General features: G+C 41.9%; 2 protein-coding genes across 2 annotated transcripts in view; both read left to right on the top strand.

Annotated features, from left to right (window-relative positions):
• LOC141102884 (uncharacterized) overlaps window positions 1-13,587 on the top strand; it is a 34,473-nt gene that overhangs the window by 14,159 nt on the left and 6,727 nt on the right. The gene's annotated exons all lie outside the window — the stretch shown is intronic.
• LOC141103136 (inter-alpha-trypsin inhibitor heavy chain H3-like) overlaps window positions 9,028-13,587 on the top strand; it is a 171,909-nt gene continuing 167,349 nt past the window's right edge. The window contains exon 1 of the mRNA XM_073592415.1: window positions 9,028-9,298. The gene's annotated coding sequence lies outside the window, so the exon portion shown is untranslated. The remainder of the gene's footprint in view (window positions 9,299-13,587) is intronic.

The raw sequence follows: 13,587 nt of genomic DNA, 5'->3' as shown, positions 1-13,587 counted from the left end.
AAGCCTGTATAGCCAGCCGCACCATCCATACTGCGAAGGTGTAAGGGCAGGGGAGTGGGTGCCAGATGAAAACTCTCCTGCCCTGGGTTCACCGTAGATGGGGATTCCTCCCGACTCGCACACCAGGGGAAGCAGGCATGCGCTTAGCTGGTGGGGTCAGAGGGTCCCTTGAGGGGCTCCCAGACTCAGTAATGAAGCGCTCAGAAGGCCTAGACCTTCTAGCACGTGGGTCACTAAAAGAGGGCCGAGGAAAGACCTGCCTGGACTCCTGCAATAATTCACCCGAAAGACTTGCATATCCCTGGCTACTATGGCCAGCAATGTGGAAATGTTTCGTCAACGACGCTTTTCAGGCGTATTTAAACCTTTCTTTGGCCACTAGCTGGGGGTTAAAAGGGCCCCGCTAGCTGCTGAAAAGCGATGCTAAAACAACGTTAAAGCACCGCTAAAACTAGAGGCGCTTTACTGCTAACGAGGAGCGTGAAAGTGGTATTACATCACATCCATGTCGCAGGGGCTTGCTCACCATTGACCACCTAGAAGGTTGCCACCTGCTGGAGACTTATTGATATGCTTTTCAATACCTTGTACAGTACACGTAATGTAATCTGTCATTTTGCTCACAATTTAAACACAGTAGATTGTATACATCATACAGGTGTGCCACTTCACAGGCATGGGCAGGCCATCCACCCAAGCAGTGGCGGCTGGTGCTCCAATTTTTTTTTGGGGGGGGGGGGGGCGCAAACAAACTGAAAAATTAAACTGTTAGTAATGCAGGACTGTACATAGCCATTTATCAGGTGATTATGTGTCAATACATAGTTACATATAGTTACATAATAGGTTGAGGTTGAAAAAAGACACAAGTCCATCAAGTCCAAGCTATGTGTGTAATTATATGTCAGTATAACCTTGTATTTCCCTGTATGTTGTGGTCATTCAGGTGCTTATCTAATAGTTATTTGAAACTATTGATGTCCCCCTACTGCTGAAACCACCGCCTGTGGAAGGGAATTCCACATCCTTGCCGCTCCTCTTACAGTAAAGAACCCTCTACATAGTTTAAGGCTAAACCTCTTTTCTTCTAATTTTAATGAGTAACCACGTGCCTTGTTAAACTCCCTTCTGTTAATGTCCCTTTTGTGGGGTTACCAGTACGGTATTTGTAAAATTGAAATCATATCCCCTCTCAGGCGTCTCTTCTCCAGAGAGAATAAGTTCAGTGCTCACAACGTTTCTTCATAACTAATATCCTCGACCCTTTATTAGCTCTGTTGCCCTTCTTTGTACTCGCTCCATTTCCAGTACATCCTTCCTGAGGACTGGTGCCCAGAACTGGACAGCATACTCCATGTGCGGCCGGACCAGAGTCTTGTAGAGTGGGAGAATTATCACTTTATCCCTGGAGTTAATCCCTTTTTTAATGCATGCCAATATTCTGTTTGCTTTGTTAGCAGCAGCTTGGCATTGCATGCCATTGCTGAGCCTATCATCTACTAGGACCCCCAGGTCCTTTTCCATCCTAGATTCCCCCAGAGGTTCTCCCCCTTGTGTATAGATTGCATTCATATTTTTGCCACCCAAATGCATTATTTTACACTTTGCTACATTAAACTTCATTTGCCATGTAGTTGCCCACCCCATGAATTTGTTCAGACCTTCTTGCAAGGTTTTCACATCCTGCAGAGAAGTTATTGCCCTGCTTAGCTTAGTATCGTCCGCAAATACAGAGATTGAACTGTTTACCCCATCCTCCAGGTCATTTATGAACAAATTAAATAGAATTGGTCCCAGCACAGAACCCTGGGGGACCCCACTACCCACCCCTGACCATTCCGAGTACTTCCCATTTATCACCACTCTCTGAACTCGCCCTTGTAGCCAGTTTTCAATCCATGTACTCACCCTATGGTCCATGCCAACAGACCTTATTTTGTACAGTAAACGTTTATTGGGAACTGTGTCAAATGCTTTTGCAAAATCCAGATACACCACGTCTACAGGCCTTCCTTTATCTAGATGGCAACTCACCTCCTCATAGAAGGTTAATAGATTGGTTTGGCAAGAACAATTCTTCATGAATCCATGCTGATTAATGCTAATGATACAGTTTTCATTAATAAAATCTTGTATATAGTCCCTTATCATCCCCTTCAAGAGTCTGCATACTATTGATGTTAAGCTAACTGGTCTGTAATTCCCAGGGATGTATTTTGGGCCCTTTTTAAATATTGGTGCTACATTGGCTTTTCTCCAATCAGCTGGTACCATTCCAATCAGTAGACTGTCAGTAGGGATGAGCCGAACACCACACATGGGAGTAAGTCACATATGTGCAAGTCACAAGCAAGTCTCAAGTCATAACCTTCAAGTCACAAGCAAGTCTCAAGTTTCTGTGGCGAAAAGCAAGCAAGTCAAGTCGAGTCCCTGCTAGAAGTCAAGCAAGTCAAGTCAAGTCATTTATTTTGGTCAAGTCACAAATTAAGTCAAAATACTGATCTACCCCATTTCCACCTTTAAATGAGTTAAAAGTCAGTTTTCAGGAAAGGTTTTGTTTTATTTTCAACATTATCAAAACTGCTTAGTGCTTTTTTTTTTGGCATATTAAAGAAACACTTTGAATGCCCAAACAGCAGACAAGGAGCAGAACACTCAGCAATTAAATGGCCAACAAGCCTGAAAAAATGTAGTCCTTGCTGAGGGGGAAAATAACTAAGCTCAAAGTTTGAACTTGACACAATGCCAACATCTGGACACTTGAATGGTGATGGGAATAGCCACTTAAAATACATTGCATTTGCAAAAAATTAAATTGGAAAGTACTTTCTCGCTCAGTTGTGAGCGATGGGGTCGCATTATCACCCCACCATGGCTGAACACACGTTCAACAGGTGCGCTTGATGCAGGGACTGACATAACTCTTACCGCTACCCTGAACAGCTCCGATGGCATTTGGCAAATGCTGATTGGCTCAGAGGCGGTGGTGGGCGGAGTGTGTGGGTAATATTTACGGGGGGGGGGTGGTGCCAAGTCATTGCAAGTCAAATAGCCCAAGTCAAAGTTAAGTCGCAAGTCATTAGTGACAAGTCAAAGTCAAGTCGAGTCATTTATTTAATTTTGTCAAGCAAGTCGCAAGTCCTCAAACAGGTGACTCAAGTCTGACTTAAGTCAAGTCATGTGACTCAAGTCCCCTACCTCTGCCAAACACCCCCTGGTTCGGTTCGCCGCAGAACATGTGAACAGGCAAAGAATTTGTTCGAACGCGCGAAAACCGTTAAAGTCTATGGGACACGAACATGAAAGATCAAAAGTGCTAATTTTGAAGGCTTATGTGCAAGTTATTGCTATAAAAAGTATTTGGGGACCTGGGTCCTGCCCCAGGGGACATGTATCAATGCAAAGAAAAGTTTTAAAAACGGACGTTTTTTTCGGGAGCAGTGATTTTAATAATGCTTAAAGTGAAACAATAAAAATTAAATATTCCTTTAACCACTTCAGCCCCGGAAGAATTTACCCTCTTCGTGACCAGAGCACTTTTTGCGATTCGGCACTGCATCACTTTAACTGACAATTGCACGAACGTGCGACGTGGCTCCAAAACAAAATTGATGTCCTTGTTTTCCCACAAATAGAGCTTTCTTTTGGTGGTATTTGATCACCCCTGCGGTTTTTATTTTTTGCGCTAAAAACAAAAAAAGAGCGACAATTTTGAAAAAAACGCATTATTTTTTACTTTTTGCTTTAATAAATATCCCCCAAAAATATATAAAAACACTATTTTTTTCCTCAGTTTAGGCCGATACGTATTCTTCTACATATTTGTGGTAAAAAAAATTGCAATAAGCGATTATTGATTGGTTTGCGCAAAAGTTATAGCGTTTACAAAATAGGGGATAGTTTTATGGCAATTTTATTAATAATTTTTTTTTAAATGACGCCGATCAGCGATTTTTATCATGACTGCGACATTATGGCGGACACATCGGACATTTTTGACACATTTTTGGGACCATTGTCATTTATACAGCAATCAGTGCTATACAAATGCACTGATTCCTGTGTGAATGACACTGGTAGTGAAGGGGTTAACCACTAGGGGGCGGGGAGGGGTTAAGTATGTCCTAAGGAATGTTTCTAACTGTGTGGGGGTTGGGCTGTGTTTGGCACGTCACTGATCTCTGCTCTGATGACAGGGAGCAGAGATCCGTGACACTGTCACTAGGCAGAACGGGGAGATGCTTGTTTACATTAGCATCTCCCCGTTCTTCCTCCCCGTGAGGCGATCGCGGGTATCCCCACGGCGATCGAGTCTGCAGGACCCGCGAACCAACTCACAGAGCGCGGCACGCGCGCGCCCGCTGACTGCCTCTTAAAGGGGGACTTACAGGTACGTGATTCTGCCTGTACGAGCCCTTCTGCCGACGTATATCATCGTGAGGCGGTCGGCAAGCGGTTAAATGTTGTGCCTGGGGGGTGTCCTTAGTATGCCTGTAAAGTAGTGCATCTTTCCCATGTTTATAACAGTGCCACAGCAAAATGACATTTCTAAAGGAAAATGTAATTTAAACCTGTTAGCGTCTGTATTGTCGGATCCCGGCAATATAGATAAAAATACCATAAATACAAAAAAAAAATGGCGTGGATGTCACCCCCAAAATTCATACCAGACCCTTCAGGTCTGGTATGGATATTAAGGGGAACCCTGCACCCAAATTTTGTAGTAAATGGCGTGGGTGTGCCCCAGGCCCCTGAGCACAATATACTCATATATACTATACGACCTGCCCTATATACTCTGCAGAAAATTGGGCCTTAGGTGTTGGTGGTACCAGAACACTGTCTGCTGTGAAATATTATATCAAGATTTGTAATTACATGCCCCTGTTAAATAGGGGCAGAAAAATTGGTACTTGGGCGGCGGTGGTGTTGGTGCCACAACACTGTAAGCCCTAACGGATACTCTTGTTGGGTGCAGGAACACACACATATATATATATATATATATATATATATATATATATATATATATATATATATATATATATATTAACCAGCATTCTCACCCCCTTCCTGCCCAGGTCAATTTTCAGTTTTCAGCGCTGTAACATTTTGAATGACAATTGCGCGGTCATGCAACACTGTACCCAAATGAAATTTTTATCATTTTTTTCACCTCTGCGTTTTTTTTTTTGTTTGGGCTATAAACAAAAGAACAGCGACAAGTTTGAAAAAAACACAATATTTTTTACTTTTTGCTATAAAAAATTTCCAAATTAAAAAAAAAAATTTCCTCAGTTTAGCCCGATATGTATTCTTCTACATATTTTTGGTAAAAAAAAAATCACAATAAGCGTATATTAATTGGTTTACGCAAAAGTTATAGCGCCTACAAAATAGGGGATAGATTTATGGCATTTTTATTATTATTATTTTGTTTTACTAGTAATGGCGACGATCTGCAATTTTTATCTTGACTGTGATATTGCGACAGACATATTGGACACTTTTTTGACACTATTTTGGGACCATTCACATTCATACAGCGATCAGTGCTATAAAAATGCACTGATTACTGTAAAATTTTCACTGTCAGGGAAGGAGTTAACACTAGGGGGCGATCAAGGGGTTAAATCTGTTACCTAGGGAGTGATTCTAACTGTAGGGGGATGGGACTGACTTGGGGAGGAGACCGATCGGTGTTCCTATATACTAGGAACACAGGATCTGTCTCCTCTCCCCTGACAGGACGTGGTTCCATGGTCCTGCTCTGTAATGAGCGATTGCGAGTGCCCAGGGGCCTTTGCGGCCGCTGGGCATGCGCATCGGCCCCTCAGTGACGATGCGGGCGCGCGTGCCCCTATATCGCCGGGAAGCCGAGGACGTCACATGGCACCCACCCAGAACGGGTGATCCCATCTGCGGACGTCATATGACAATGGACGGGTAGGGAAGTGGTTAATACACCACCTGAAGTGTATTAGAAATAGTAAACCACGGAATGCACTGTAGATATAGGTTACACTGAATGCAGAGTATATATATATAGAGTATATATATATATATATATATATATATATATACATACACATACATATATATATATATATATACTGTGTATATATATATATATATATATATATATATATATATATATATATATATATATATATATATATATATATATATAATATACAAGACTGTATATATATATTAATACACTGCCTGCACTGACTGAATATCGAGTAAACACTGAATATATAGTCTATGCTAAATGCAGAGTATATAAATATATACTAGACTGACCTTATATATATACTGCGCATGCACGACTCGCGCATGCGCAGTAGGGAACCGGGAAGTGAAGCCGCAACGCTTCACTTCCTGATTCCCTCACCTAGGATAGCGGCGGCAGCTGCCGAGAACCAAGCGGGTTCTCGGCGTCGCCTGCCAACATCGCTGGACCCCGGGACAGGTAAGTGGCCATGTATTAAAAGTCAGCAGCTGCAGTATTTGTAGCTGCTGGCTTTTAATATTTTTTTTTTTAGGTTGATGTAGGTGGACCCCCGCTTTAAGAAAGAAATGCAAAACTGTAAACCTAATGCACAGTTACTAATGATAGCTGTTTATTGGATGAAATTAAATAGACAAAGTAACACTAAACACTCACATTGTGTTAGTAAAAATAAGCCTGTCTGTGTAAGGCTGTAGTGGCTCTCCTGAGTTCAAGATTCCAGGCTGAAACAAAGGCAAACTGACAGTCCCTGTCTCTGATGTATATGCGAGCAGCCGCCCACATGCTGCATGAGAGCCGCCTGCTCACAGTGAGGATCCTGGAAAGGCAGGAAGACCACACGGATACACGTGCACATGATCCTCAAACAAAGCCAGCTGGTAAGTGACCCTGGTGGTTGCTATGAGGTCCTGAAGAAGGAGGCCAAGCCCTCTGAAATGCGTAGTCATAGCAACCACTAGCGTCACTTACCAGCGTCACTTACCAGCTAGCTTTTTTTGCTACCTTTTTCCTGCTTTTCCAGGATCCTCGCTGTGAGCGGGCGGCTCTCGTGCAGCTTGTGGGCAGGTGATCGCAGATACATCAGAGACAGAGACTGTCAGCTTGCCTTGGATTCAGCCTGAAATCCTAAACTCAGGAGAGCCACTACAGCCTTACACAGACACGCTTATTTTTACTAACACAATGTGAGTGTTCAGTGTTACTTTGTCTATTTAACCACTTAAGGACCGGAAGGATTTGTCACCTTCCTGACCAGGCCATTTTTTGCGATACGACACTGCGTCGCTTTAACTGACAATTGCGCGGTCATGCAATGCTGTACTCAAACAAAATGTATGTCCTTTTTCCCCACAAATAGAGCTTTCTTTTGGTGGTATTTGATCACCTCTTCGTTTTTTATTTTTTGCGCTATAAACAAAAAAAGACTGACAATTTGGGAAAAAAAACAATATTTTTTACTTTTTGCTATAATAAATATCCCTAAAGATAAAAAAATAAATAACATTTTCTTCATCAGTTTAGGCCAATATGTATTCTTCTACATATTTTTGGTAAAAAAAAAAACGCAATAAGTATATATTGATTTGGTTTGCGCAAAAGTTTTAGCGAATAGATTTATGGCATTTTTATTATTTATTTATTTTGTACTGGTAATGACGGAGATCAGCGTTTTTTGTGGCGGACAGATCGGACACTTTTGACACTTTTTTGGGACCACTGATATTTATATAGCGATCAGTGCTAAAAATAGCCACTGTATACTGTATAAATGTCACTGGCAAAGAAGAGGTTAACACTAGGGGGCGATCAAGGGGTTAAGTGTTCCCTAGGGAGGTGTTTCTAACTGTGGGGGCAGTGTAGTGACTGGAGGAGGAGAGAGATCGCTGTTCCTGATCACTAAGAACAGCAGATCTCTCTCTACTTCCCTGACAGAACTGGGATCTGTCTGTTTACATTGACAGACCCCCGCTCTGTCTCTCTGTGGAGCGATCGCGGGTGGCCGGCAGACATTGTGGCCGCCGCCCACGCCCATCGGCTCCGGCGTCGTGCCGTGGGCGCAAACCCTGGCGACCCGCGCGCGCCCCCTGTTCCTCTTAAAGCGGCCGATGTACAATGATGGCGGTTCGCGCAGGGGAGCCAACCTGCCACAGTAGAACTGCGGCGGCTGGTCCAGAAGTAGTTAATTATATTGAATAAACGGTGTTGCACTAGGGGCTGGTGTGCTCTCTCTTTTATCTTTATCTTTGCAGCTATCAGTCTTCCTGCTAGTTGATGGAGCAGCACAGCAAACAAACATACACCATATTGGTTTAACCCCTTCCTTTGACATATCAAGACGCTGATTGTCTTTTTATCATTGAGGATTTATATCTCTAAACAATTTTTGTGAACCTATTTCATGATTTCATCATTCATCCTATCATTTTTATAATTGTTTTATTGTTTGTTTACTAATGATAGCTCAAATACCTTACTGCTAGATTGCTGGGTGTTGCTACTGGATGTTGTAACGATCGCCTCTCTTACATCAATATTACAGTGTGTAAATACAAGGCAATATTTTAAGACCTTATTTCCCGCAACATAAAACTTTCCCCAGTTACTGCTAATATCATACAACAGGAATAGTCTGTAAGAGTATAAAATATATCTTTCAGCCACAAAATGCCTCACTTCATTGGAAACTAGTAGAAGCTGGTTCGAGCTTGGCACCGCTGGTCACGCCTGTGTATAATGAGAGGCTTTAAAAGGAGAAGTTCTTACAAAGTTTTGGACTATGTATAAATCAGGAACTATCCATTTATATGCTGACTAAATACAGGTATTTCATAATACCCATGTGACACTTTTCATGAAATAGGACAGCTCTGTAAAAAAAAAAAAAAGCTCTTACAGGATAAAAGCATATATTGTGTAGATATTATTTTAACGTTTGGATTCCTCAAAAAGCGTATTCATTCTGCTTTCACTCTGCCCCTACCCATATCCTGAAACCCCAACTAGAAAGATTTTATTCACCCTCCTCCTGCTAAGCTTCCAACCGTCCTTCCGCTCCAATATTTTTTAAGACTCTATTCACTCTCCTCTTATGTTTATTCAAACTCTCAAACAACCTTATACTGTACAACAAACAATAATTGGCTCTAGGGTCACTGTAAGTATCCAATGAGAGAGATCTGAATCAGAGACAATTGACCCTGGTATCGTATTAATAGCAGTGCCCAATAAGCCATTTCACCTTCGGCTGAAAGACATCGAAGAGAAACAACGGGGGGGCAAAAGGTAGGCATCTATAGTTTTTTTTTCCTTTTTCTTTATTAAAATAGATGGCTAGAAAAGGTTTTTGATTTAAAGGCTAAGTTCGCCTTTTAAAAAATAATAATCAAAGCACATGTTTTTTGCAGAAAAAAAAATAAATGTGCATTTTTATGTATTGCATCCATGATCAGTGGATCGCAGGTGCAATGCCAAGTTCCTGCAGACTCTTCCTCCCACTCTCTGCCCATACCAAGGTACCAGCTTTCAGTTGTAGAGTTGGAGAAAGTGTACCTGGACTACGACTGCGGTGATTAGCGCACAGGTGTTTTATTGAGAACTACTCAGATAGCAAGCAATTGAGTTGCAAGTTTGAAAATGACTTGCTAAGCTATTGCTAGACTTGCCAGGTTTCACAAGTTTGTTGCACAATTGCAGCAAGTCTGTATTGCATGACTCCAGATCAACTGATTCATTTATCTTGTGCAATAGTCATCCCCCCCACAGGGGTCACTGTGGCTGAATTTGGAAAAGTGTCAACTAGAACTTGTGCTTCAAGTGCTCTGCAAGTGTACAACTTGGCAGTCAAAATGTGCAGCGAGTTAACGAGACTTACAATTCAACACTGCCACAAATTTGTGACAAGTTATCCTTGCGATAAGTACAAGTCTGTCTGCTGCGGTGGAGAATGGGACTTGTAGTTCATTCATTCATTCACAGATCTTTGTGAATGAACTACACAGCTGTGCAGAGGTGGAGCCCCCCAAAACCACGCTGTTTTTAACCACTTCTGGACCGCCCACCGTCGTTATACGTCGGTACTTTGAAAAGGAGTATCGTTGTTATGGCAGCAGCTAGCTGCCATAACCCCGGTATCCTCTTCTTCAGCCGGCGGTCCGCTTCAAGATAAAAGTGGTTTCTGCAGGGGGGAAGTGAGGGGAAGATGGCCCCCACACATTTCCATATCATTGCAGGACGGAAGCGATGTCAAAACGTCACTTCTGCCCATAGCTCTTAAAGGGCCTTTTTTTTTTTTTTGGTATTTTTTTAAATGACATTTTTTTTTATATTGCATTTTAGTGTAAATATGAGATCTGGGGTCTTTTTGACCCCAGATCTCATATTTAAGAGATCCTGCCATGCTTTTTTTTTATTGCAAGGGATTTTTACATTCCTTGTAATAGGAATAAAAGTGACACATTTTTTTTTAAAAGAACAATGTAAAAATTAAATATAAAAGGTAAAATAAATAAGAAAAAAAAATTTTTTAAACGTGCCCCACCGAGCTCGCAAGCTCGCGTGCAGAAGCGAACGCATACGTGAGTAGTGCCCGCATATGAAAACGGTGTTCAAACCACACATGTGAGTTATCGCCGCGATCGGTAGAGCGAGAGCAATAATTCTAGCCCTAGACCTCCTCTATAACTTAAAACACGCATCCTGTAGAATTTTTTTAATGTTGACTATGGAGATTTTAATGGTTAAAAGTTTGTTGCCATTCCACCAGCAGGCGCAATTTTGAAGTGTGACATGTGGGGTATCAATTTACTCATCTTAACATTATCTTTCACAGTATAAAAAAAAAAAAATTCAGCTAACTTTACTGTTGTCTTATTTTTTAATTCAAAAAAGTGTATTTTTTCCAAAAAAAGTGCGCTTGTAAGACAGCTGCGCAAATACGGTGTGACAGAAAATATTGCAATGACCGCCATTTTATTCTCTAGGGTGTTAGAAAAAAAAATAATGTTTGGGGGTTATAAGTAAATTTCTAGCAAAAAAAACTGTTTTTAACTTGTAAACAACAACTCTCAGAAAGAGGCTCGGTCTTTAAGTCAGGGGTCTTCAAACTACGGCCTTCCAGTTGTTCAGGAACTACAATTCCCATCATGCCTAGTCATGTCTGTCAATGTCAGAGTTTTACAATGCCTCGTGGGATGTGTATTTCAGCAACAGCTGTAGGGCCGTAGTTTGAAGATTCCTGCCTTAAGTGGTTAAAAGTGACAGCAGGTCCAGGGGAGAGTAACCCCGGCACGCTGTTACTGGGAGTGAGGGAGCAGTTTAACCACTTAAGGACCGAGCCTCTTTCTGAGATTTGGTGTTTAGATGTTAAAAACATTTTTTTTGCTAGAAAATTTTGTCTCTTTAAGAGCTATGGGCGGAAATGAAGTTTTGACGTCGCTTCCGCCCTGCAATGGTATGGAGATGGGTGGGAGCCATCTTCCCCTCACTCGTCTCCATATCAAGCTAGGGAGCAGACCCGATCACCTACGCCGCTACCGACGGCTCCGGTAAGCTGCAGAGGGCACCGGAGAGCAGCGGGAGGCGGGGGAATTCGCCGCAGAGACCACTTTTATTGGAAACCGGACCGCTCACAGAAGAAGAGGATACCGGGATAATGGCAGCTAGCTGCTGCCATAACAACGATATCCCTCTTCAAAGTGCCGACGTATATCTGTGTGAGCCATTCCGTTAGTGGTTAAGGGTGGGGAGGTCATTTGCACCATGTTGCACCTTAAATACAGTTCTAACATGTAACATAGAGCAAATTAAGGTATCCTTTAGAGCAGTGTTTCTCAAACTGTGTGCCATGAGAGAATTGCAGGTGTTATTCATGTTGTTCGCCGGGCCTGGCGGTGGCTGTGCCAGCGCCACACTGCAAGACTCCGCCAACATAGTGCTGACTGTCACTCACTGAGCAAGTGTGCAGGTCTCACACGGACATGGTCATCTGTGCGCAAATTGGATTGGTTGATGTTCGCCGCCACCAGACGCTGGCAATCTGAATCAAGAATATGATTAGACTGCGGCCTGGGTGCCAGCACAGGTGCTGTGCCAGGTGCTTCCAGCCAATGAGGTGCTGAGCACAGTGCTCCCCAATGTGACATAATTCCCTCCTCCAGGACCAGTCCCACTCACAACAGAGCAGAGGAGCCCACAATCCCTGGCTGTCCCACATGGTGTGGAGCTGAGAAGGTAAGACGAGAGAAGAGAAGGGGACCAATAGACCGGTGTGTGATTATATCAGCAGTAAATATTAGCAGCAGTCTTGTGTGAGCCCCATAAAATATTTATATATTTTAGGAACTTATATAGCACCGTCAATTTACATATAGAAGCTTACTATCTAAGGACCCTAACTCACATTCATATATACATTTAGACAGGAGCCAATTAACCTACCAGCATGTTATTGGAGTGTGGGAGGAAACCAGGGTACCCAGAGGAAACCCACGCAGGCTCAGGGAGAACATGCAAACTCCAGGCTGGTAGTGTTGTGGTTGGGATTCAATCCAGCGACCCTTTTGCTGCTAGGTGAAAATGCTAACTAATACACCACTGTGCTATCAGCAGGAAAATGTAATATATACAAAAGCAGCAGTGTTGTGTGATCTCCATAAGACTGCTGCTTTTGCATATATATTATATTTACCGCTGACCACAAAAATTGTTAAATCTTTTCAGGTGTGCCGTGAAAATTTTTAGATCTTTTTGGTGCGCCGCAAGACAAGTTTTAGAAACACTGCTCTAGGGAAAGGAGAATATACGGTCAGATACAATATAGAATAGCCCAGCAGGGGAATTCAAACATCCGCGCTGTTTACCGCAGGTTGAGGAATTACAGGCTGAATAAAAATATCAAATAGTGCATCATCAGCTTAAATAAAACCCTCCCCTATTTTACACAGGACAGGAGATTTCCTTGTATGTCTACTCCTAACCTGGCCTAAAATATGAAGAAGAAATGTGCATATCTCATTTGAAATGACTATTAGTACTGATGATTAAAATAAAAGACACACCCAATGATTATACAGGTCAAATTTGCTTATTTGTCTCTGCCACCTATGGGCACATGCCCACTATGCCTACTAGTATCCCGGTCCTTTTTATATTATCAAATATCATTGTTTCATTATTTATTTTGTTATATAAGCGCATGCATGACTATAATTGTTTCAGTATATATATATAGATATATATATATATATCTATATATATATAGATATATATATATATATAAATCTATATATATATATTTATTTTTTTTTCTAAATATTTTATTATATCTTTTCATGTGACAACTCTGAAGAAATGACACTTTGCTACAATGTAAAGTAATGAGTGTACAGCTTGTATGACAGTGTAAATTTGCTGTCCCCTCAAAATAACTCAACACATAGCTGTTAATGTCTAAACCGCTGGCAACAAAAGTGAGTACACCCCTAAGTGCAAAGGTCCTAATTGGGCCCAAAGTGACAATATTTTGTGTGGCCACCATTTTCCAGCACTGCCTTAACTCTCTTGGGCATGAAGTT

This window comes from Aquarana catesbeiana, linkage group LG07 (assembly GCF_042186555.1).
Source record: "Aquarana catesbeiana isolate 2022-GZ linkage group LG07, ASM4218655v1, whole genome shotgun sequence".
Lineage (NCBI taxonomy): Eukaryota > Metazoa > Chordata > Amphibia > Anura > Ranidae > Aquarana > Aquarana catesbeiana.
The sequence above is the reverse complement of the archived record's forward strand: the minus strand, read 5'-3'. Positions and strand labels throughout refer to the sequence as shown.